The following is a 24132-nucleotide window of genomic DNA, read 5'->3' as shown; positions in this document are numbered from 1 at the left end:
AAATAAAATGACTCTCTCAATAGATGCAGAAAAAGTATTTGACAAAATCTCACACTTACTCACCTCCACTTGCTTTTTTCATAGTGATACCTCCTAAGGCTCACTTAACTTTGTATTCCAGGATATCTGGCTCTAGGTTATTTGAGTCACTGAACTTTTCTGTGTAGTTCTGTGTATTCTTGCCCTTCTTCTTAATATCTTTTGCTTCTGTTTGTTCCATGCCATTTCTGTCCTTTATTGTGCCCATCTTTGATGAAATGTTCCCTTGGTGTATCTAATCTTCCTGAAGAGATCTCTGGTTTCCCATTCTATTTTTTCCCCTCTATTTCTTTGCATTGTTCACTTAAAAAGGCTTTCTTATCTTTCCTTGCTATTCTTTGGAACTCTGCATTCAGATGAGTATATCTTTCCTTTGCCTTTCACTTCTCTTTTTTTTCCTTAGCTTATTTGTAAGGCCTCCTCAGACAATCACTTTGCCTTGTCGCATTTCTTTTTCCTGGGGATGATTTTGATCACTACCTCCTGTACAATGTTAGGAACTTTCAACCATACTTCTTTAGGCACTCTGTCAGCTCTAATCCCTTGAATCAATTTGTCACTTCCACTGTATAATTGTAAGGAATTTAATTTAGGTCATACCTGAATGGCCTAGTGGTTTTCCTTACTTTCTTCAATTTAAGTCTGAATTTTGCAATAAGGATTCATGATCTGAGCCACAGTCAGCTCCCAGTCTTGATTTTGCTGACTGTGTAGAGCTTCTCCATCTTTGACTGCAAAGAATATGATCAATCTGATTTCAGTATTGACCATCTGGTGATGTCCATGCATAGAGTCATCTCTTGTTTTGTTGGAAGAGTGTGTTTGCAATGACCAGTGTGTTCTCTTGGCAAAACTCTCTTGGCCTTTGCCTGGCTTCATTTTGTACTTCAAGGCCAAGCTTGCCTGTTACTCCAAGTATCTTTTGACTTCCTAATTTGTATTCCAGTCCCCTATGATTAAAAGGACATTTTTTTTTTTTTTTTTGGTGTTAGCTCTAGAAGGTCTTGTAGGTCTTCATAGAACCATTCAACTTCATCTTCTTTGGCATTAGTGGTTGCAACATAGACTTGGATTACTGTGATATTGAATTGTTTGCCTTGGAAGTGAACTGAGACCATTCTGTCATTTTTGAGGTAGGACCAAAGTAGTGCATTTAGGACTTTTTTGAGGGCTTCTACATTTCTTCCAAGGGACTTTTGCCCACAGTAGTAGATATAATGGTCATCTGAATTAAATTTGCCCATTCCCATCGATGTTAGTTCATTGATTCCTAAAATGTTGATGTTCACTCTTGCCATCTCCTGTTTAACTACTTCCAATTTACCTTGATTCATGGACCTAACATTCCAGGTTCCTATGCAATATTGTTCTTTACCACAGCAGACTTTACTTTCACCACCAGACATCTGCAACTGGGCATTGGAAGAAAAGCTACAACAAATCTAGACAGCATATTAAAAAGCAGAGACATTACTTTGCTGTCAAAGGTCCATCTAGTTAAAGCTGTGCTTTTCCCAGTAGTCATGTGTGTATGTGAGAGTTGGACCATAAAGAAGGCTGAGTGCTGAAAAACTGATGCTTTTGAACTATGGTGCTGGAGAAGACTCTTGAGAGTCCCTTGGACTGTAAGATCAAACCAGTTAATCCTAAAGGAAATCAACCCTAAATACTCATTGGAAGGACTAATGCTGAAGCTGAAGCTTCAATACCCGGGCTACCTGATGTGAATAGCCAGCTAATTGGAAAACACCCTGATGCCAGGAAAGGTTGAAGGGAGGAGAAGGGGATGACAGAGGAAGAGATGGTTGGATGTATCATTGACTCAATGGACATGAGTATGACAAAGTATCATTTACTCAATGGACATGAGTTTCAGCAAGCTCTGGGAGAAGTACAGGGAAGGTTGGGGTGCTGCAGTCCATGGGGTTACAAAGAGATGGACACGATTGAATGACTGAATAGCAACAAAATTCATATACACCTTATATCTCAACAGAGTTTTTATAGAGGAAACATATCTCAAGATAATAACAGCCATTTATAACAAACTAGCAGCTAACATCACACTCAGTGCTGAAAAAACTTCCTCTAAAATCAGGAGCAAGACAAGGATGTTCACTATTTCCATTTCTATTTAATATCATATTGAAACTCTTAGCCACAGAAACAAAACAAGAAAAAGAGGTAATAAGGCATCCAAATTAGAAGAGAAGTATTAAAACTGTCACTATTTGCAACTGATATGATTATATATATATATATATATATCTATATATATATATAAAATATACACCAAAAACCTCCTAGAACTAGGATATGAATTTTGGATGCCAGATTAGTATTCATAAATCTGTTCCTTTTCTATACATTAATAATGAAATATCAGAAAGAGAAACCATGAAAGCAATTCTATTTACAATTGAATCAAAAAGAATAAAATATCTAGGATTTAACCAAGAAGGTGACAGGCCTATATTCTGAAAACTGTAAGACACTAATGAAGAAAATTAAAGATGATAACAAATAAATGGAAAGATGTCTCATGTTCATGAACTAGAGGAATTAATAGTTAAAATGTTGGTACTCCCCAAAGCAATATACAGATTTAATGCAGTCCTTTCAAAATACCTATGACATTTTCAGAGGACTAGAGCGAATAATCTTAAATTTGTGTGGGACCACAAAGACCCTGATAGCCAAAGCAATCTTGAGAAAAAAGAATACATTTGGAGATATCAGCATGATACCCTAACTTCAAACTATACTGCAAAACTACAGACATGAAAACAATAAGGCACTAGCACAAAATCACACACATAAATCAGTGGAACAGGAGAGCCTAGAAATAAACCCACACCTATGGTCAATTAATATATAACAAAAAAGGCAAAAAATATACAATAGAGAAAAGACAGTCTCTTCAATGAAAATTTTAGAAAAAATGGATAGCGAAATATAAAAAAAATGAAATGAGAACTTTTTTCACACCATAAAAACTAATCTTAAAATGGATTAAAGACATACATGTAATGCTGGAAATCATAAAACTCCTAGAAGAAACATAGACAGTATACTATTGACATACCTCTTAGCACTATTTTTTTTTTTTTTATGTCTCCTCAGGCAAAGGAAATAAAAGCAAATTAAACAAATTGGACCTGATTAAACATAAAAGCTTTTGCACAGCAAAAGAAACCATCAATAAAACCAAGACAACCTACTATATGGGGTGACATATTTACACATGATACATCTAATAAAGGATTAATATCCAAAATACTAAAAGTTAATACCACTGAATATTAAAAAAGATTAAAAATCGAGAAGATCTGAATAGACATTTTTTCCAAAGAAGATATACAAATGACCAATAGACACATGAAAAAATGCATAGCATCACTGACCTTCTGAGAAATACAGATCAAAACCACTATGATATATCACCTCACACTTGTCAGAATGGCTATCGTCAAAAAGACAACAAATAATAAATTTTAGTGAGGGTATGGACAAAAAGAAACCCTCATTTACTATTAGCGGAATGTAACTTGGTAGAACCACTATGAAAAACAATATGGAGGTCTCTCAAAAAATTAAAACTAGAACTACCATATGATCCAGCAATTATACACCTGGGCATTTCCTCAAAGAAAACAAAAATACTAGTTTGAAAAGATATTGGGTGGGCCAAAAAACTTCATATGAGTTTAAAATGAACGTTTTTGGCCCACCCAATATATGCACACCAATGTTCACAGCAGCATTATTTAGAATAGTCAAGGTATTAAAGCACCTTAAGTGTCCATCAACAGACAAATGGGAAAAGAAGATGCGTTAAATACATTCAATGCAATATTACTCAGCCATAGAGAATGAATGAAATGTTGCCACTTGCAACATGTTACATGGATGGACCAAGAAAGAGAGTATTATGCTTTGTGAAGTAAGTCAAAGAAAGACAAATGCTGTACACTGCCACTTATATGTAAAATTTAAAATATAAACGAATGAATGGATATGACAAGACAGAATCAGACTACAGAGAACTAGTGGGGAGAGTTGTAAGAGGGGAGCAAGATAAAGGGGATTAAGATATGTAGCATAAATAAGATACAAGAATATAATATAGAATACAGGGGATAAAATTAATATTTTATATTAACATCAAATGGGGTAGAATCTACAAAAGTGTCATCACTATGTTGTACACCTGAAATTAATGTAACATTGTAAATCGACTATCCTTCAATTAAAAATGTCTCACCTTCTTGAATGGAGTCGAATGTGAGAAGCAGGCAGTAGGATCCCTGGGTTGTTCCCAAGGTTCTCTAGCCCAGTCTCTGGGGATTGGAAATAGTCATAATCTAAGGAGGGAAATAGTCACAAACTAAGCAGAATTTCCAGAAGTCCTGCTGTTGTCCAAGAACCTCCAGCCAGTCAAGTGATATCATCAAATATAATCTCCAGTGATATTTGCTGGGGGAAAAATTACAAATATTGGTACCAAGGCACACCCATCATTTGAATCCAGGAGGGACAATCCAGCACTATTCACCTGCTAGCTCTCTCAGATCACTCTATTATTGCATCAACCACATAGCACCGTGTCCCTGTATTTTACATGATTGAATTATTTGGTATATTTTCTTATATTGAGACAGGGTTCACCATACTTAAAATAATCATAATTGGGCTTTTCAAAACATAATCTTGTAGTATTAACATTTTTATAATGCCAATCTTTCAAGGCCTCATGCTACTAAAAATGTAAAAACACTCTCCATATAGTTAGACAAATGCGTGTACATGTTGGCTGCTGTGATTGGAATCATGCTTCTGCTTCAGACCTGATTTATAGAGAGTTTCAAGGTGATATTATAGAAGCAAAATAATTGTAACATTTCAATTTACTCATTTATATTAATTTCCAAAATTTATTATAGGGAGACACTCCTTGATCACATAGCATCCTGTCTGGTAGTTCAAGATTTTTATTTTGGCATTTTGTTCCAAAATGTATAAATCAACCCTTTAGTTATTTCTTATGCTTTAAAGATGTGAACTTTCCCTAAATTTACATGTTGGTGTGGTAGGTGTCAGTGGGATCCTATGCATAACAGGAAAGTTTTAAACAATTGGTAGAACAAAAGCCAGAAGAAAAAAAGGCCCTTTGAAGTGGATGATCTGACAAATTTTGCTGATGTATTATCCTAATGTTGTGTGGAGAAAGAACAGAAAAGTTTGCTAGTTTCTCATTTGTGTTATTAGATCTTATAATTAGTGTCTCACTGTTTTGAGAGTAGATTTATGATTTTTCCTTAAATGAATTACTGAGATTCTTGATCACATTATACAAAGTACACTAACAAACAGTTTTTCTCTATGACATAGTGAAGTAAGGTAGAATATATGAGAAAGTTTGTTTAAAAGTAGTAAATCTATATGTTGCCCTAGGGTTAGCCATGACTGCTGCTCTAGAACACAGAAGAATGGTATTGAAAGGACCAAGAATGCTCAAAGATTGTTGACTTCACCTGGACCTTTTGGAGGGTTCCTGCTCTTTATGCCAAACTTCCCATGCTGGTTGGGAAGATAAAGTCCTTGCTGTTAATCCGTTGGTTTATTTTTATCTAATGGACATCAGTTAAATATTAACTGTATTCAGGGACACAGACAGGATGATGAAAGCCTGCAGATAGCTGCTAGTCATGGTGTCTTTCAGAAATATAAAATCTATTGGGGAAAATATGTCTATGAAATTACACACAGCTTTGGATCCTCATTAAGGTGACAAGACAAATTATAATGCAATATACTCAGAGGTCAAGAAGGTGAGGATTTCTGAGTTAGAAGAATCATCCCTTTATTAAAGAAATGGGGGTGAAGTTTGGAACTGAGGGGTAGGTAGTACAGATCTTTATCACAGCCCACCTTGTAAAAATCAGAAAAGGTGGAGGGGGGAAAGCCTTAGCAATGAATTATAAAACTATTACTATACAGCAATTGGCCTTTGGGATATGCAGACCAAATAATTTTTTTCCACACTTCCCTTCCCTTATTTTCATAAGAGTTTGTATTTTGTAAATAAGATCATTCTCTGGAGAGCCTTTTTAATGAACTGTGTTATAAAAGTAGGATAGTGTCTCAAGTCTAAAACAAAAATTATTACACTTTAAAGAAGAAACAACCTAGATAAGTTTTACTTTATGACTGCTTCCTTATTAGTACCTCTGCATGCTCTTAGTACTATTTTATGCAGACGACTATACTTACTCTGTTTTTAAGGAGCTGGTTTTGCAACTGTGTAAGGGCAAAAACATCTGAGTTGTACTGACACGGGCAAGGAAAAGCATGTATTTGTGTGCTCATCTGTTTGTGGTCAAGAGTAGCAACTAAGTGGTATATGGCAGAGACAGAAGGAACTGCTCAGAGATGCCTTGAATAAACTGTTGAATTGCAATTACAAGAAAAAAAATTAACTGCTTATTATCATGTATTTCTGTGTGAAGAATTGTAACAGCGTCTCCTAGTACTTAGGGTCATGGATGAGATGGTGCCCCTCCTGAAAACTTCTTGGCCTTCTGCCCATCTGCCCTGCTTCACCCTAATCATAGATGCCTCCAGTGAGTTTTATGTAAGGTCAGTCTCAATAAAGTATTTACATAAATTATATTTGCATCGCTGAAGGGGTATCCCTCAGATACAACAATATCTTAATTCTAGAAAAGGAAAAGACACCAAAATTAAAACGGTGGGAGAGCTCAGAGAAAGACCATGTGTGGCCCAGAGAGCGAAAGTATTAGAACTGCTCAGTCTGTGTCTATTTATTTATATAGTAAATAAGGAAAACAGGGGAAGGGAAGCTACATATCAAAACCAGTCTCCAAAGTCAGTCTACTTGCTTTCCAAGTCCCCAAAATAAACAGTGAAGATGTTTTCTCTGCGAAGAAGTCGGGTGGTCTCAAGAGACTCTGGTGACAGTGAGGCTTCGGCACAGTTCTTCAACTTTGGGTTGCTAATTTCACTCTTCTTAAAATCAGAATAGTGATATCTACCTTATAATTGTATTGAAAGCATAAAGAGAATAGCAGGTAAGATTTGGGCAATGTATGTGTCCCACATATGAATTAAGTAAACAATAGCTGACTTTTCTTAGCAAGTCATGATAAAAACATATGTGTATATATATATAATTGAACACTGCTTGTATGAATTCACCTAACTCTTAGACCAAATCTGGAAGTAGTGACTTTCATGCCCAATTCACAGATTAAAAAATTGAGACATATAGATATTGAATATCTTTCCCAGAACTATAGAACCAGAAAGTATCTGAATCAAAATTAAAACTGAGACAGTCTGCCTGCAGAGAACATGCTCACAGGCACTGTACTCTGCTCAACAAAGCATGACTGTCAATAGTGTTGTGACTACTTACTTCTGTCATCTTGTCCTACAACGATATTGTTGCAGCTGATCCTCTTCTTAATTTTACCTTTAAAATATCCCCTAATTTGATACTTTCTTTTAGGATTAGTATCCTTTAATGGTTATTTGTTAATAAGGGATTCTCTTCCAATGGAACTTGTTGCACACAGTTATGAATATTATCCAAATTCTCCAGAGATCTAAGATACAAGCTAAAATATTTAAATGTCAACATATTAATGTTTCTGTAACTCTAGGCTGCAAAATGGCTACATGTACAATATACGTACATAATAAAATCTGTGTAAATACATGCTGGTGACCTACTTTCCTTCAAGCTTGTCTTGTTTTGTAATATCTATACTGCCTATTTGCATCAGGAAATAATATTTTTTTTTCCTCTCCCCTAGTTTCCTCCTCCCTGTCAGATTGAACTAACACAGTAGAATGCATTTCATATCACACAGCATGTGTTTCAGTATTGAATCCAGTTGTCTCGTCATCAGCAGTATGTCTCAACGTAGGATCTGTTACTCTATCAGAGAAGAGATTTGGAAAATTACCCATCCTTCTTTTTTGTAGCTTTTTATTTGAGAGCTTAGCAGAAATAACATAAAACAATTCACTATCAAATTTTCCAGAAAAATCAATGCACAGCTTACCTTCCTGTCTCTACTCTCCAGATTTTATTATATATGACAATGGCCTTATTTCTATGAAAAACAGTACTGCATTATTTCCATTACTTTCTCTATGTTGCAGAGAGAAGCATTCTCTATGCAGCTAATATTTCACCTCAGTGGAAGGATATTAGATACTAGGAACTTATCTGGGCTCATTCTGCACTGATTCATACATTTCTTCATCAAAAATATTACACAACCTTTAAAAAGAATCTGGTAGCTCTATATGATCTGATATGAAAAGATGCTCAAAATATATTGTGTAAAGAAAAAAAAGCAAACTGCAAAACCATACATTTACCAAGATCTGATAATTTGATTTTTAAAAACAGAAAAGTAAAATGATTTCATGTGTTTGTGTGGTTTGCAGAAAAGCTCTGGAAAGATGCATTCCATAATGTTAACAGTAATCTACCTCTGCAAAATAAACTTACTCAAATATGAGAGCAATGAGGAGCAGGATGAATCATTCTTTCTTACATATATACTTTTGTATTGTTTAGTTTTGTTTAGTTTTTTTTTATAATGTTTAGTTTTGTACTGTATAGTATTATTGTAGTAATTATATCATATAATTCATATCATATCTGTTATTATAGGATACCATGTGTATGCAAAGACTGGTGGGACACTTCTGAATTTAATGAGACAATAGTCTAACAGATGGGATAAGTAAAAACAATCATTATAATACACAGAGACAGAAGTAATCAATTCTATAAGAGAAGTGCAGATATATTTGAGATTAGGAGAAAATCATTGTGCATATGAAGGAGATAGAAAATTGAAAAATGGTGTCTGATTGGGAAAGAAAGGATTTTAGAGGGTTGTGATGCTTACCTGTCTTTTCTCCTTTTTGTTGGTAGTGAGGAGAATATGGTATGTGCTCAAAAATGAAGATTGTAGGAATGAAATAAGGAAGGGAGATATGAAGCCTAATGGAATAATCACCTGGTCATAGAAATTTAGAGCTGGACAGAATATAAAGACTATCTCATTTCATGATTTAATGCTTTTCAGAAGAATGTTATGGTTCCATCATAGTGCCTCAGTGTGGATAGGATCTTTAGTGTATGACTTTTTTTTTTTCTTTTCCATTTAAAAGAATCACTTTATGACTTCTCTTTGGCATATCCACATTGCCAACATCACTACTCTTGGGCTTTGGAGACATTATTTAACAAAATAAGGATTACTTGAACACATGCACTGCAATATGCTGACAGTAAAGCTGATAATTGACAAGGCTACTAAGTGACTGACAAGATACACTGAGCGAAGGGATGAGTCATGTCCCAGGCAGGACACAGCTAGACTGTGTGAGCTTTCATCAAGCTTCTCAGGATGGAATGTAATTTAAAACTCATGAATTGTTTATTTCTGAATTTTTTTTTAATTTAATATTTTTGGACCATGTTTGAACTCGGGTAATGGAAACCACAAAAAGCAGAACCGGCGGATGGTGGAGGGTAGTGTATGCTCACTGCTCCTCCCTGCCTTGAAGTTGTTGAATTTCTGGATGCCACAGCTGAATCATTTTAACAGCAAACATTGTCTTGAAAGGATTCCTAAAATAATTTATGTTCAGCTTCATACCCGTGCCTGGTACCTGTTTAATGAGTTTTTAAATTGGGGTCATAGGAACTCCAATGTGTACAATGTATTAAGAGGTAAGATTGTGTTCAACTGCTTATGATTTTATATGGGTTGGTATAGTCAACTTAGGGGCTTCCCCAGTGGCTCAGTGGTAAAGAATCTGCCTGCAGCACAGGAGGCACAGGAGACATGGGTTTGATCTCTGGGTCAGCAAGATCTCCTAGAGAAGGGAATAGCAACCCACCCTAGTATTCTTGCCTAGAGAATCCCATGGACAGAGGAGCCTGGCTGACTGCAGTGCATAGGGTTGCAAAGAGTCAGACATGACTGGAAAGATATAGCAGGCACACACGTAGGCGACCTGAAAGTTGTGTGTGTGTTCAAGCTCAGTTGCTCAGTCACGTCTGACTCTTTTCCATCCTTTGGACTGCAGCCCACCAGGCTTCTCTGTCCATGGAATTTTCCAGGCAAGAATACTGAGTGGGTTGCCATTTCCTACTCCAGGTGATCTGCCTTCCCTCCTAGCTCAGTTAGTAAAGAATCTGCCTGCAATGGAGGAGACCCGGGTTTGATTCCTGGGTGGGGAAGATCCCCTGGAGAAGGAAATAGCAACCCACTCCAGTATTCTTGCCTGGGAAATCCCATGGAGAGAGAAACCTGGAGGGCTACAGTACATGAGGTCGCAAGAGTTGGACACGACGTAACGACTAAACCCCCACTCCAGGTGATCTTCATGACCCAGGGATCAAACCTGCATCTCTTGTGTTTTAATTCCTGTGGTAAATAAATTGGCATCAATTAGGAAAAAAAAATAGGTGTTTCACTGGCTTATTTGGTTGAGTATGGCCAGTGAAAGAGAAAGACAGCCAAGGTGAATGACACTGAAGAGAGAATGCCTTGTATAACAGGCAAAGGGAGCGTTGGTACCCAGTGTAACTTGCCTGTAGTCATTGAGGATACACAGGATGAGATGAATAGGAGAAAATGCAGAAACTCAGATTATAAAATGTGCCATCTCTTTTTATTGACAAGCATTTAGTCAAAAGTCAAGAGTTGTTAAATGTCTATATATGGTTCATGATTACTAAGAACATGATGACTTTGGCTGCAAAGCTATCCATAAAGATCTCTTCTGGAATATAATTTCAGGGGAAAAGATGATTGAACAATTGGATCAAACCTATCAGGTGTGTCCAGAATCATCCAAGGATTGAGAGCCCCCTGCTTTAGAGGTCTCCCACAGGAATGTTAAGCTTTCCGGAGATGCAGGGGAAGGACAGTCATATCAAGAACTCATGTCATTCACCCAGTAGAGATGTTTTGGGAGACAGAGTTTCTAAGTTGTCCAGAGTAATTTGTTAATAGAATCAGCGAACATCGAGTTATTTCAGCCCATGGTTTTCTTAATGCCAGAAGCAATTTCTTTGTCTCCTTTCCAGTGAAGCTGGGAAAATAATAGATTTGTGTTTTGCAAGTCTTATAGATTTAGAAGTTTCTGTATTGAAAGTGAACTCCCTCATAGGGGAAGTCAATAAAATTATTCTTAAAAATAAAAATCTCACAGTTGATAGATGAAGATAAAATACCTTCTCCTCAAATTAAATGGTCTAAATGTATTACTGAGGCATCTGTGAATACTAAATTTTTTTTTAATTGCAACTGTTAATGATACAGGCTTAAACTCTTCCCCAGTTGGTAATATGATATTCCCTTTGTTTACTGATAGAATTATCCTCTGATAATCTGTTGGTTTTGAGAGTAATTCTTTATGACTCATGCAAGGGAAACTAATATTTGTGGAGTAGTTAATAGGTGCTAGACATAATCATAAGGGTTTATGTTTAGTACTTAAGGCAACCTTAAAATAATGTTATTTTAGATAAGAAAACTGAAGCTTAATAAAGTATGTATTTTGCCTGGTAAAATATGTCTGGACCCGAGGTAAAATCAGGTTACTCTTTTCTCTAGAAGTGGAGATGAGGAAGGAGGGCTTCACGCATCAGGGGCTTGTGCCCAATTTCTGTAGACATGACACAGTAGGTCAGTTTTTCATGGGTTTGATTATATGAATCAAGGCTGTTCTTTGTTGGGAATGAAAGGTTTTCCTCATAAGAATGAAGAGACCAATTATGTGAATATTCTAAAGAGTTCTCCATATGGGGAGATAGTTTTGGAAACAACTGCCTTCATCATTGTTATATCCCCACCCCCAGTTGAAGCCCATTTCAAATGATGTAATAGACCCTATCTGTCTGTGGAATGTCTCTGATGTCTCATTTAAAAACTGAATAAAACCTCTCAGAGTCAACAAAGAAGCTTTGTTTCATTGACCCCTAATTTTTAAACCTCCTAGTAATACAAGGGTGGAGAAGGCAATGGCACCCCGCTCCAGTACTCTTGCCTGGAAAATCCCGTGGACGGAGGAGCCTGGTAGGCTGCAGTCCATGGGGTCGCAAAGAGTCGGACATGACTGAGCGACTTTCCTTTCACTTTTCACTTTCATGTATTTGGAGAAGGAAATGGCACCCCACTCCAGTGTTCTTGCCTGGAGAATCTCAGGTACGGGGGAGCCTGGTGGGCTGCTGTCTATGGGGTCGCACAGAGTCGGACACAACTGAAGTGACTTAGCAACAGTAATACAAGGGAACCCAACTGTAGCTAACAAGTGAGTTCTTAGAATTGCATTTTCTTTGGCAGAAGAAGGGGGTATTTGTGGCTGTGGAATGGAAGGTCATGGAGACTCATGGTTAAGAACATGGGTTTTGAAGTCAGGCAACCAAGAATCGTAAACCAGTACAGTCGCTTGTGTGACAGTGAGTCACTTACTTAAACTCTTCAAATGTCGATTTGCTCCTCTAAACTCAGGGACAGAAAATCACCTGCCAGTAGAGATTCTGTGAGAACAGAACATTCCAGGTATGCCCAGCACCTAAAAGAACAGTGAGCACTTAGTCACTGAGAATTTTCTACTCACAAGGAGTGAACTAAGACTTCACAAATTTCAGCTCATAGGGAATGACTTCATAAGGTAGAGGTAATTTTGTTGGCATGTTACATTTAAGAAAACTGAAGGTCACAGAACTTTACATAAAATATGACTATCGTCACACATTTAGGTCAGAGTATGAATGTAGGTTTATGTCTACTTTTTTTTTTCTTTGACTGCTTGTTTGGCTTTATTTATTTGTTTATTTTACATTTTTTTAAAATTTTATTTAATTTTTAAACTTTACAATATTGTCTTAGTTTTGTCAAATATCGAAATGAATCCGCCACAGGTATACATGTGTTCCCCATCCTGAACCCTCCTCCCTCCTGCCTCCCCATACCCTCCCTCTGGGTCATCCCAGTGCACCAGCCCCAAGCATCCAGTATCGTGCAACAAACCTGGACTGGCAACTCGTTTCATACATGATATTATACATGCTTCAATGCCATTCTTCCAAATCATCCCACCCTCTCCCTCTCCCACAGAGTCCATAAGACTGTTCTATACATCACTGTCTCTTTTGCTGTCTCATACACAGGGTTATTGTTACCATCTTTCTAAATTCCATATATATGCATTAGTATACTGTATTGGTGTTTTTCTTTCTGGCTTACTTCACTCTGTATAATAGGCTCCAGTTTCATCCACCTCATTAGAACTGATTCAAATGTATTCTTTTTAATGGCTGAGTAATACTCCATTGTGTATATGTACCACTGCTTTCTTATCCATTCATCTGCTGATGGACATGTAGGTTGCTTCCATGTCCTGGCTATTATAAACAGTGCTGCGATGAACATTGGGGTACACGTGTCTCTTTCCCTTCTGGTTTCCTCAGTGTGTATGCCCAGCAGTGGGATTGCTGGATCATAAGGTAGTTTTATTTCCAGTTTTTTAAGGAATCTCCACACTGTTCTTAACACCTGAGTTCCTACGCATGTTCCTGTTCCTTTTATACCTGCAATCCTACTATCACTATGAAGTAAGCCGAGTATGTCACTTCCTATATAGGAAATTAGCCATAGTATCTCTGGGGCATTAAATGACTTGCTTATAGTCACATGGTTGGCAAATGGTGGGGCCAGTATTGAGACCTAGGTCTGTGTGAATCTGTCTTGTCTTTATTAGTGGCATCTCCTTCTCCTTTACCTCCTTGACTTCTCCATCTAAATATGCTGTGTCCTTCAGGACTCTTTCTGCAAGGTAGACCCGACACTGTCTGGGCCCAGCATGAATACCTCAGTGACTTCACGTTCCCTGCAGAGTAAAGCCAAGCATCTTTGTAGAACTTGCCGAGCTCTCCCTGGTAGGAGTCCTGCCTCCCACTCTAGTCTCATCTCTTAGTGCACTGCCTGTCGACGCCCTTGAGTCCATCCTACAGCCAAATGGACTGCTTGGTACTCTGCCATCCTCGCCATGGTGGTTTTATGTGTTTTTTTTTTCTGCATTTGGTTCATGCCTGAATGCACTTACCCATCTTGCCTACCCTGTGACTTCCTATTCATCTTTGGAAACCCTTTTTGAAGTCCTGGACCACAAGTTTAATTGGCCACTCCATGGTGGCAGCCATCAAAGCGTCCCACTTGGCCTGCTGCTGGAAGGAACTGATTGACAGCCCTGGTTGCTGCTTTCTGTATCTACCAGGGTTGTTGCTGCTAGGATGTGCTTGCATTGCTGCTCCCAGCCAATGACTGCTACCGGCTTAGACCCATTCTTAAGAAATGCAGGACTCTGCTAATAGGAAATTGCAGCTCTAGTACTGCCCATTGGCCTTCGCTGAAACTTTCTTAACAACATGTTGTAATTCCAGAACCTTCTGTCCAAACTTCTGTCCTTCCATTCTCCTTTACATGTGTCAGACTTCTGCTCTAGTTTGAAAGCTCTCTTGATCAGTCCCCCAATATCATTCACAGCATTTGCCAATAAGTATCCTGTATGCTTCTTTTCATCTTTGTGTCTGCTTCTTGATGGATCTGAATAAATATAGCCATGTGGTTGCCTTTCTCTATTCCTGTACACCTACCATCAAAAATAAAATATTGCATTTATTATTTTACTTTTCTCTCTAATTCAATTAGATCAGTAAAATTAGGGAAAACATTGCATTAATTCTTTTTATTTTTAGTGCTTAGCATACTGCTTGATACTTAGTGAGTATTTAATGAACATTTGAATAAATGAATGCTAAAATGATGTTATCTAACATGAGTGTATTTAGGTCAAAACAAGCAAAACTGTGTGTTTACTTCTCAGCTAACACTGTCAATTAAAGTGAAGCTACCTGGGAGTTAGTTTATGGTCAAAATGCTAGGCTTGTGTTTCAGAGTATTGCCATTTAGCTTCTCTAGACCAAAAATACTTTCTTGAGTTCAAACTTTATGCTTATAAACTTAATGTAACTAAACTTGAAATCTTGAAATCTCACTGAATATCTCTCATCACTAAATGAAGCAGCCTTGATTAATCACTCCAAGCATTTAAAAATGTTCTGTCAGTTAACCTATATTTAACATAAGCATGTGTAAAATCTATATGAGGCTATTCATTAGTGGGAAAGCATATTCTTAGAGAGCTATAAATTCAAATAGGAATTCTTGATATTTCAAGTGAGGAGAATATAGAGCATTACTATTCATAACTATCCATTACTGGTAAATACATTACAAACCTGTTCTGATCCATACAACATCATAACTGATTTCTTTCCTGTTGAGATATTTATGCTAAAAAGAAAAAACCTTAAATGTTTTATTTCTCATTAAGTTTTGATCTTCACATAAACTTTCACTGGTTTGACAAGTAACTAAAATTTTATGTCATTGCTTGACTTCAGACAATTTTTCACTTTGTTTCTCCCTCCATTTTTCTTACTTGGTATCTCTCTTAGAATTTTTCCTGAATAATTTCCAACATATGTTTTGCCTTGTTCTTGTACCATAGATAATGATAATAACAAATGTCATTTACTCTGAGAGTCTATTATATGTACCAAAAATTATGTCTTAAATGCTATCATTCCCATTTCCAAATGAGATACTAAGAATCAGAAAAGTAAAACAACTTGGAGGTGATTGTACTACTAGTAGCTGGATCTTCAATGACTTGAACCCAAATCTGCCTAATTTTGGGATGATCTAATTTCAGTTCAGTTGTCTAGGGTTTTGACTATAAACTTTGCAAGTGAAAGTGGAAATCACTCAGTTGTGTCCAACTCTTTGTGACTCCATGGACTATACAGTCCACAGAATTCTCCAGGCTAGAAAACTGGAGTAGGTAGTCTTTCCCTTCTTCAGGGGATATTCCCAACCCAGGGATAGAACCCAGGTCTCCTGCACTGCAGGTGGATTCTTTCCCAGCTGCGCCACCAGGGAAGCCCAAGAATACTGGAGTGGGTAGCCTATCCCTTTTCCAGTGGATCTTCCCAATGCAGGAATCAAACTGGGGTCTCCTGCATTACAGGCAGATTCTTTACCAATGGAGCTATCAAGGAAGCCCTATAAACTTTGAACAGTAGTCTATTAAGTTGAAAACATATAATATTCTTCTAAGAGATTTTCAGTTTATTCTAGAGGCAATAGTCGTTTGGCACCTAACACAGAGGGAAATAATGTAATTGGAAATATGCTTTAAAAACATGTCAGAAGGAAACAGTATAAAAAATGTACCAGCAATATATGAAACTAGAAAAGGGTAGACTTGGAAGCTAGTTACTGAAAAGTCTAAGTGAGAAATGGTTAAGAGCTTATTTAAGAGTCTCAGCAAGGATATAGACAGAAGAAAGAGAAGATTAGAGAAACATTTCTAAAACCAATGGCTCAGCAATGTATGAACCATAGGATTTTTGTCAAATTGCTTAGCTACCCTGCATCTCCTTTCTCTTCTGTAAAATAGAGATAATCATATCTATATCAAACTGTTACCAAGAGCGTCAAGTAATAGTCTATCATCACATTCTTATATGTGATATACTGTAAATCTAGGCTCTTTCATGGGAACTTTATTTATACTAGGAATTCACTTCTCACAATAACTCCAGTAACTATCATCATTACCAGTTTTACAAATGGGGAAACTGAGGCACAGTGAGGTGAAGTTAGAAAAAAAAAGTGATGGTGCTCTGTGGTAATAAAATAGCTTGTATTATGTCTGATACATAGTAGGTGCTTTTTAAATGACTGTAACTAGCCACCTTGATTAATGCCTATGAGAGCCAAATCTGACTTATTTTTGTACCAAGGTAATTTGGAATGTGCCATGGGCAGAATTGCTGATTTGGATCCTCAAGGATGCAGCTATCCTTGGTGCTGAAGATCTGGTGGCAACAAATTTCCTATTATTCATGATATTTTCCTTCTACTGAAACAGATATTCTGATGGCTAGATGGTTGACTAAAGGGAGTATAGTTGGAAAATTATTTATAAATTATTTTCTGTGACATTTTTTTTTTCTTATAAACATTTGCTGAGGAAGCTTCCATAGGAACAAGACTCTGTAAACTTTCTTCACTTTACTGAATTTCCAGTGAGGACTAAGGGACCAAATTTGTTTACTTTCTTAAGTATTTTCCCCTTTCATAGAGTTAACTTTAAGCTCTGGACTGTTACAAGCCCCCAAAGTTAGTTACAGCTGTTGCATTCCCAGCCATTAAAATAGTACCTAAAACAGTTGGCAACAGTTAATTACTGTGTGTTGAATGAATGGATGAGTGAATGAATAAATAAAGACATTTTTTATTTTTCAAGCTATTCACTCTTTACACACAGTATGTTGATCTCTAGAGAAAAAAATGAATATTTAAGACTAATTACTACCTGGTGTGGATGCTAGGATTTATGTTTGTGTAAAAAGATATACAATTTGAATGTGATTCTTAAGAGTCATTTATGACAAACACTGAGGAGATAATTTTTGTGAACACCAAAATCACAGCATCTCTGAATTTCAGAGGTGTCATTATGTCATCTATTTTTAAATTAAGCCTCAATTTCAAAATTCAGATCACAAATAATTTTGAAAAAAACATTAATGTTGAAAATGAATGTGTCAGTCTTACATCATGTTCAATAAATCATGAGAAAATTGTTCTGTGTTCTTCTATTTCATTCATTCTGGTATGTGGACATATATAGCATGTATATAATTTTAGAAAATATGCTATTTTGAAATTTCTTTCTTTCATGTGATATTATGTCTTGAGTATGCTTATATAACATGATGCAATTATAAAATTATCATTTTTATGTCTGGATGATATTTTCTCTACTTTCTCCTATTCTATTGCCATCCAGTCACCTTCAGCAGAGTTGTGGAATTTTGTCAGTTCCCGATTGGGTCTAAAAGTATATATTTGTAAGATAGAATCATTATATTGTAGCATTTTCAAGTTGGAAAAGAGCTTGAAAGCCATAGAATTAGATAAGTCGCTCCATTTTAAGATAAAAACAGAAACTGAGAGGTCTGTGAGAGGCAGAATAGCCTGATGAGATATTGTGAATAGTGGACGGGTTCATCATGAGATGAATGAATGGCCAGGGGAAAGTCCTTCAGCTGTGTTGTTAATATGTAAATCTGAGACCATCACTCACAACCTTTGTGCCTCAGTTTTCTCAGTTATATTTGGGGGAATGTCGTATGTATCTGAACTTCCCCAGTGGCTCATTGGTAAAGAAACTGCCTGCAATGCTGGAGTTGCAGAGAGAGGCAGATTCATGAAGTCTGAGTCAGAAAGATCCCCTGGAGAAGGGCATGGCAACACAAGCCAGTATTCTTGCCTGGAGAGTCCCATGGATGGAGGAGTCTGTGGGGTACTATCCATGGAGTCGCAAAGAATCAGACATGACTGAAGTGACTTAGCACATGTGCACAATTTTATCTAAGATGCCCTACCTGGCACAAACTAATCAAATCAATGGTATTTCCAAACTAATCTGTACAACATAGGATCACAATAAGTCATGTAATGTGCTAACCATAATACCAAACACATTGTGTATGTGCAACATGGTGTGCCTCCTGCTGTGGTTTTTATCATAGTGATAATGATTTGAATCAAGTCTCTACTGGATGTGGAATAACCATATTCTAAAATTATTTCTTAGTTTGTTGTCAAGTACAGTGACTTATCTATTGGATTTCTCCACCCTTCTCTTAGAACTTATTTCTGTGACAATTCAGAATCATTGTGGTGCTCTCACCACAATGATTCTGACCTCAAAGGTCAGAGGGAGATTAAGTTTTTTTTTTCCTGACGAATAGCTATTTATCAGAAGTAAACGAACTTTCAGCACTGGAAGAGGACCTGGGCCTGATCATTCATCTTCACTGCCTTCTGCTAATGCACAATTGCTTCTGATAGAACATTCTCAAGTGATTCTTTTTAAGTGACTCTAGCAGTGACACTTCCAATTAGATTGATATTTGTCATAACTATTTTATTGGCTCTTGGTAATCACAGAGTGAATTACTGCTATTACTCTCCAACATTACAATGAATCAGTTCACAGAAGCAATTACAAAGAAGAGTGAATTACTGGAGAGACAGAGTAACTAGTCCGTCTCAAGTAACTAGATACTGTAAAATAACCAGATCCTAAAGAATGCTGTCATAATATTGTTATCAGTTACTCTGGTTTCTAACTCATTATTAGGCTTACAGATACTAAACATTTTCAGTTAGGTATAAAAGTGACTGACTGGTTTTTGGGAACTCTGCTGAATTGGCTACAAAAGATATATTTCAAGAATGGAAGCATGATAACTGTAGTTAAAAATACAGCATTATGTACTTGAAAGTTGCCAAGAGAGTAAATTTTTAAAGTTCTCATAACAAGAAGAGCAGCCACAATGTGAAGCGATGGATGTTAAATTCATTGTGATTTGTGGCAATATGTACATATATCAAATCATGATGTTGCACACTTTAAATGTATATAATGTTTTATGTCAATTATATGTCAATGAAACTGGAAAAAAGAATCATTTATTTTGAATTAAAAATAGTTTTGTGTCACAGATGTGCCTAGTTAACATTTCAGTTTCACCAGCTACTTACTAGATGTGGGTCCTTCGGCAAATCATTTAATCTCTACATGCCTATTTTTCCCATTTTTACATGGAGTTATTTACAGCTGCAACCATGCAGCATTATTTGAAAATTAAATAAAATAATACAGGCAATCTCCTAAGGTAGTATGCTGTGTATAGTAAGTGGTCAAAACTGCTAGATATTATGTATACCAGATATATTTTTCTGACTCTATTAATCAGACAAATATAAATTGCTTATTTTTAGGTGTTAATAATAGTTATTGTGGTAGAAAATGGCCAAATTTAGAATCAAAAGGTCCAAGTTTTGTACTGAGTTCAGCACAATTTGGCTTTATGAACTAAGTCAAATCTCCAAAAATCACTGAATCTAAGCTGTGTGTATAAAGTGTAATACAATACACAATTGTGTCAGGATTGAGGTAAGCCTCAACTATGTTATATATTCAAGTTGTCATATCTTGTTTCATACCTTTTGATACTCAAATAATATTTGTACTGACTTTCCCATTTTATTTACTCAGCTCCCTTGGGAAAGTGACTGAGAAGATATTACTATCCTATTTTTATAGCTAAGGATCTGAGACTCAGTTTGAATGAACTTACATTACCAAAACGTGGTAGAAAGGGAACTGGAACCTAGTTTCTCTCATGTCAGAAGAATAAACACCTTAAACAAAATAGATTTAAACCCCTACCACGTGCCAGCCGTAATTCTTGGCACTAGAAATACAGCAGTGCCCAAATTGATGAAAATATTCCCCTTTCATGGAGTTCAGTTCAGTCTCTCAGTTGTGTCCAACTCTTTGTGACCCCATGAATCACAGCACGCCAGGCCTCCCTGTCCATCACCAATTCCCTGAGTTCACCCAAACTCATGTGCATTGAGTCAGTGATGTCATCCAGCCATCTCATCCTCTGTTGTCCCCTTCTCCTCCTGCTCCCAATCCCTCCCAGCATCAGGGTCTTTTCCAATGAGTCAACTCTTCTCTTGAGGTGGCCAAAGTATTGGAGTTTCAGCCTAAGCATCAGTCCTTCCAATGAACACCCAGGACTGGTCTCCTTTAGGGTGCACTGGTTGGATCTCCTTGCAGTCCAAGGGACTCGCAAGAATCTTCTCTAGCACCAGTATCCTTGCCTAATGGGATGAGAGGAATGATTTTTAGAAATTCTATCTGAAAGACACAGTATCCTAGGTGGAATAAGTGCTTTGGAGAAAATTAAGGACAAAATAATGATAGAAGTGTGAGGAACAGGGTATCTTTTAAATAGGGTACCCTGGGAAGCCTTCACTAAGAAAAGGACTGCTGCTGCTTCTGCTAAATTGCTTCAGTCATGTCCAGCTCTGTGTGACCCCGTAGATGGCAGCCCACCAGGCTCCCCCGTCCTTGGGATTCTCCAGGCAAGAACACTAGCCTGGGTTGCCATTTCCTTCTCCAATGCATGAAAGTGAAAGTGAAGGTGATAAATTCCAGTAAATACTCAGTGGAGGTTTAGAATAGGTTCACCTGGATCTGCACAAGATATTTCAGGAAGAAGTAACAGAAGAAGCAAAGTCTAGAGGGTGAAACGTGCTGGGATATTTGAGCAACAGCTGAGAGGTCATTGCGGTGGGAGTAGACTAAAGAGGAACAGAAGTGTGATAGATAACAAGTGTGGTTACCAAAGGGGAAAGGGTGGGGAAGGATAAATTAGGAATGTGGGATTAACAGAGGCACAGTTTTATATATAAAATAGATAAACCACAAGGACCAACTTTATAGCACAGGGAACTGTATTCAATATATTATAGTAACTTATAATGGAAAAGAATTTGACAAGGAATATATATATATATATATATACACGCACTGAATCACTTTCCTGTATACCTGGGAAAGTGGGAAAGTGTTAGTCGCTCAGTCATGTCCAACTCTTTGTGACCCTATGAACTGTAGCCCACCAGTCTCCTCTGTCCATAGAATTCTCCAGGCAAGAATACTGGAATAGGTTGCCATTCCTTTCTCCAGGGGATCTTCCTGACTCAGGGAAAAAAATCAGGTCTCCTGTATTGCAGGCAGATTCGTTTCTGATTGAGTCACCAGAGAAGCTATATACCTGAATCAGTGTAAGTCAACTATACTTCAATTTAAAAAAAAAGAAATAGGAAGTGAGATCTGAGAGCTAGCATGCTAACTTGTATAAGTGAAGTTGCTTAGTCATGTCTGACTCTTTGCAACTCCATGGGCTGTAGCCTGCCAGGCTCCTCTGTTCATGGGATTTTCCATGCAAGAATACTGGAGTGGTTTGCCATTTCCTTCTCCAGGGGATCTTCCCGACATAGGAATCAAATCCGGGTCTTCCACACTGCAGGCAAACTCTTTACCGTCTGAGCCACCAGGGCAAACCTAACTTGTATAGGACTTCATTAGTGTTTGTTTGTTTGTTTTTAAGAGATTTGGCCATTTATTAGAATGAGATGGAGGCTACTGGAAACTTGAGCAAACAAAAGCCACAATCTGATTTATCTTTTGATATAATCAATCTAGCTGCTATTTGGACAATAGGCAAAAGGAAGGGAGAGTATAGTAGGTCTCCACTGCAATTAAACTTGACAGAACATATAGTGGCTTGGACTACTATGTTAAAAATTGAGATGGAGAAATGAGTCATACTTTAGATATATTTTTGAGACATTTTTGAAGTTAACACTAATGAGATTTTTTAAATATACTTGATATGGAATATAGGAGAAAGAGTAGAGTCAGTTTTTTTTTTTTTTTTTTTGGATTGAGAATATGGTAGGATGTAATTACCCTTCTATGAGAAGAAATTGTAGGGAGAGTAAATTGGTAGCAAAAGGAAGCTCAGTAATGCTAATTTGAAGTTGCCTGTGTGTGTTAGTGTCCAACTCTTTGGGACCCATGTACTGTTGTGCACCACGTTCCTCTGTCCGTGGAACTCTCCTGCAAGCATACTGGAGTGGGTTGTCATTGCCTTCTCCAGGATATCTTCCTGACCTAGGGATCAAACTCAGGTCTCCTGCATTTCAGGCAGATTCTTTACCATCCAAGATACCAGGGAAGCTATTAGAACTCAAACTGGGTCTATCAAATAGACCGTTGCTTGTAAGCACGGCACACAGTCAGAGGTTGGTGCTGAAATGGTAATTTGACAATCCCAGACATAAGGATGATGTTTAAAATTAGTATGGATTTTTAATCTAAGCCTGGATTAGATCTAGAAGGGAGTTAGTCTAATAGAAAACAGGAGAAGTTCAAGATGTGAGCCATGGTGCATTGTATTATTACAAATCTGGGGAAGTGAGAAAACTTCAGAGGAGATTAAGAAAGTTTAATCCATTCAAGAGGGAAAACTGGAGAGAATGATGTTTTGGAGGCCAAATTTTTAGAAAGGTGTTTTAATTGACAAGAAGTATCAAATTGGTATAGAATAAGGACTGAACTGAACTGAAGGACTTAACTGGGCTTCCCAGATGGTGCTAGTGGTAAAGAACCTGCCTGCGAATGCAAGAGATGTACGAGACAAGAGTCGTGAGTTTGATTCCTGGGTCGGGAAGATCCCCTGGAAGAGGTCATGCAATGCACTCCAATATTCTTGCCTGGAGAATCCCATGAAGAGAAGAGCCTGGTGGGCTGCAGTCCATAGGTTCACAAAGAGTCAGACATGACTGAAGTGACTTAGCACACTCATGAGACTTTAACTGCAGCCTTGCTAATGTCTGATTTATACCAAGATAGACTAAGGAAAAATTATCCCTTATATTTCAATGTCCATTGTGTGCACAGGGATGATGGTGATTATAGACAAAAAAAAAAAAAAAAAGCAACAGCCAAAACATTCACAGATAAAGCATTGTCTCTACCTTTAAAACTCTAAGGCAGGGAGATAGAGTTAGGGACATTCACTGTAAGTTTCGTAATGAATGATAATCAATAGTCTGTGGGACTCTAGATAGATGAGGTAGAAGTTTATGTTGATAGGCAGCTTCAGAGGGTACAAAGGTCATATTTGAGCTGGGTATTGAAGAGTGACTAAGTTTGTTGGGTAGGCAATGGAAATGGGAAAAAGAATAATGACATTTCAGGCAGATAAGATAAAGTGACAAATGCCACAGAGGTATGAAAAAGCAGAGTAAGTTCAGGGATGAGGCATAAACTCATTTGAGTGAAAGAGATTGTAAAGAGTAAAATGTGGGTAAAACAACAGTTACATACATTTTTTTTGCCTTTATAGAAAACCTTGCTGAACAAGTCCAATAGAAAGGAAAACGTGATAAAGTGAGATATTTATCCAGAACCAAATATTATAATTACTATCATTTTTTAAAAAGCTTTTTATATTCTGGGAAA

At 37.1% G+C, this 24132-nt stretch overlaps 1 protein-coding gene across 4 annotated transcripts in view; it reads left to right on the top strand.

Moving 5' to 3' along the window:
- LRRC4C (leucine rich repeat containing 4C) overlaps nucleotides 1-24132 on the top strand; it is a 1421025-nt gene that overhangs the window by 545062 nt on the left and 851831 nt on the right. The window lies entirely within an intron of this gene.

This window comes from Bos indicus, chromosome 15 (genome assembly GCF_029378745.1).
Source record: "Bos indicus isolate NIAB-ARS_2022 breed Sahiwal x Tharparkar chromosome 15, NIAB-ARS_B.indTharparkar_mat_pri_1.0, whole genome shotgun sequence".
Lineage (NCBI taxonomy): Eukaryota > Metazoa > Chordata > Mammalia > Artiodactyla > Bovidae > Bos > Bos indicus.
This window is presented reverse-complemented; position numbering and strand designations above follow the sequence as displayed.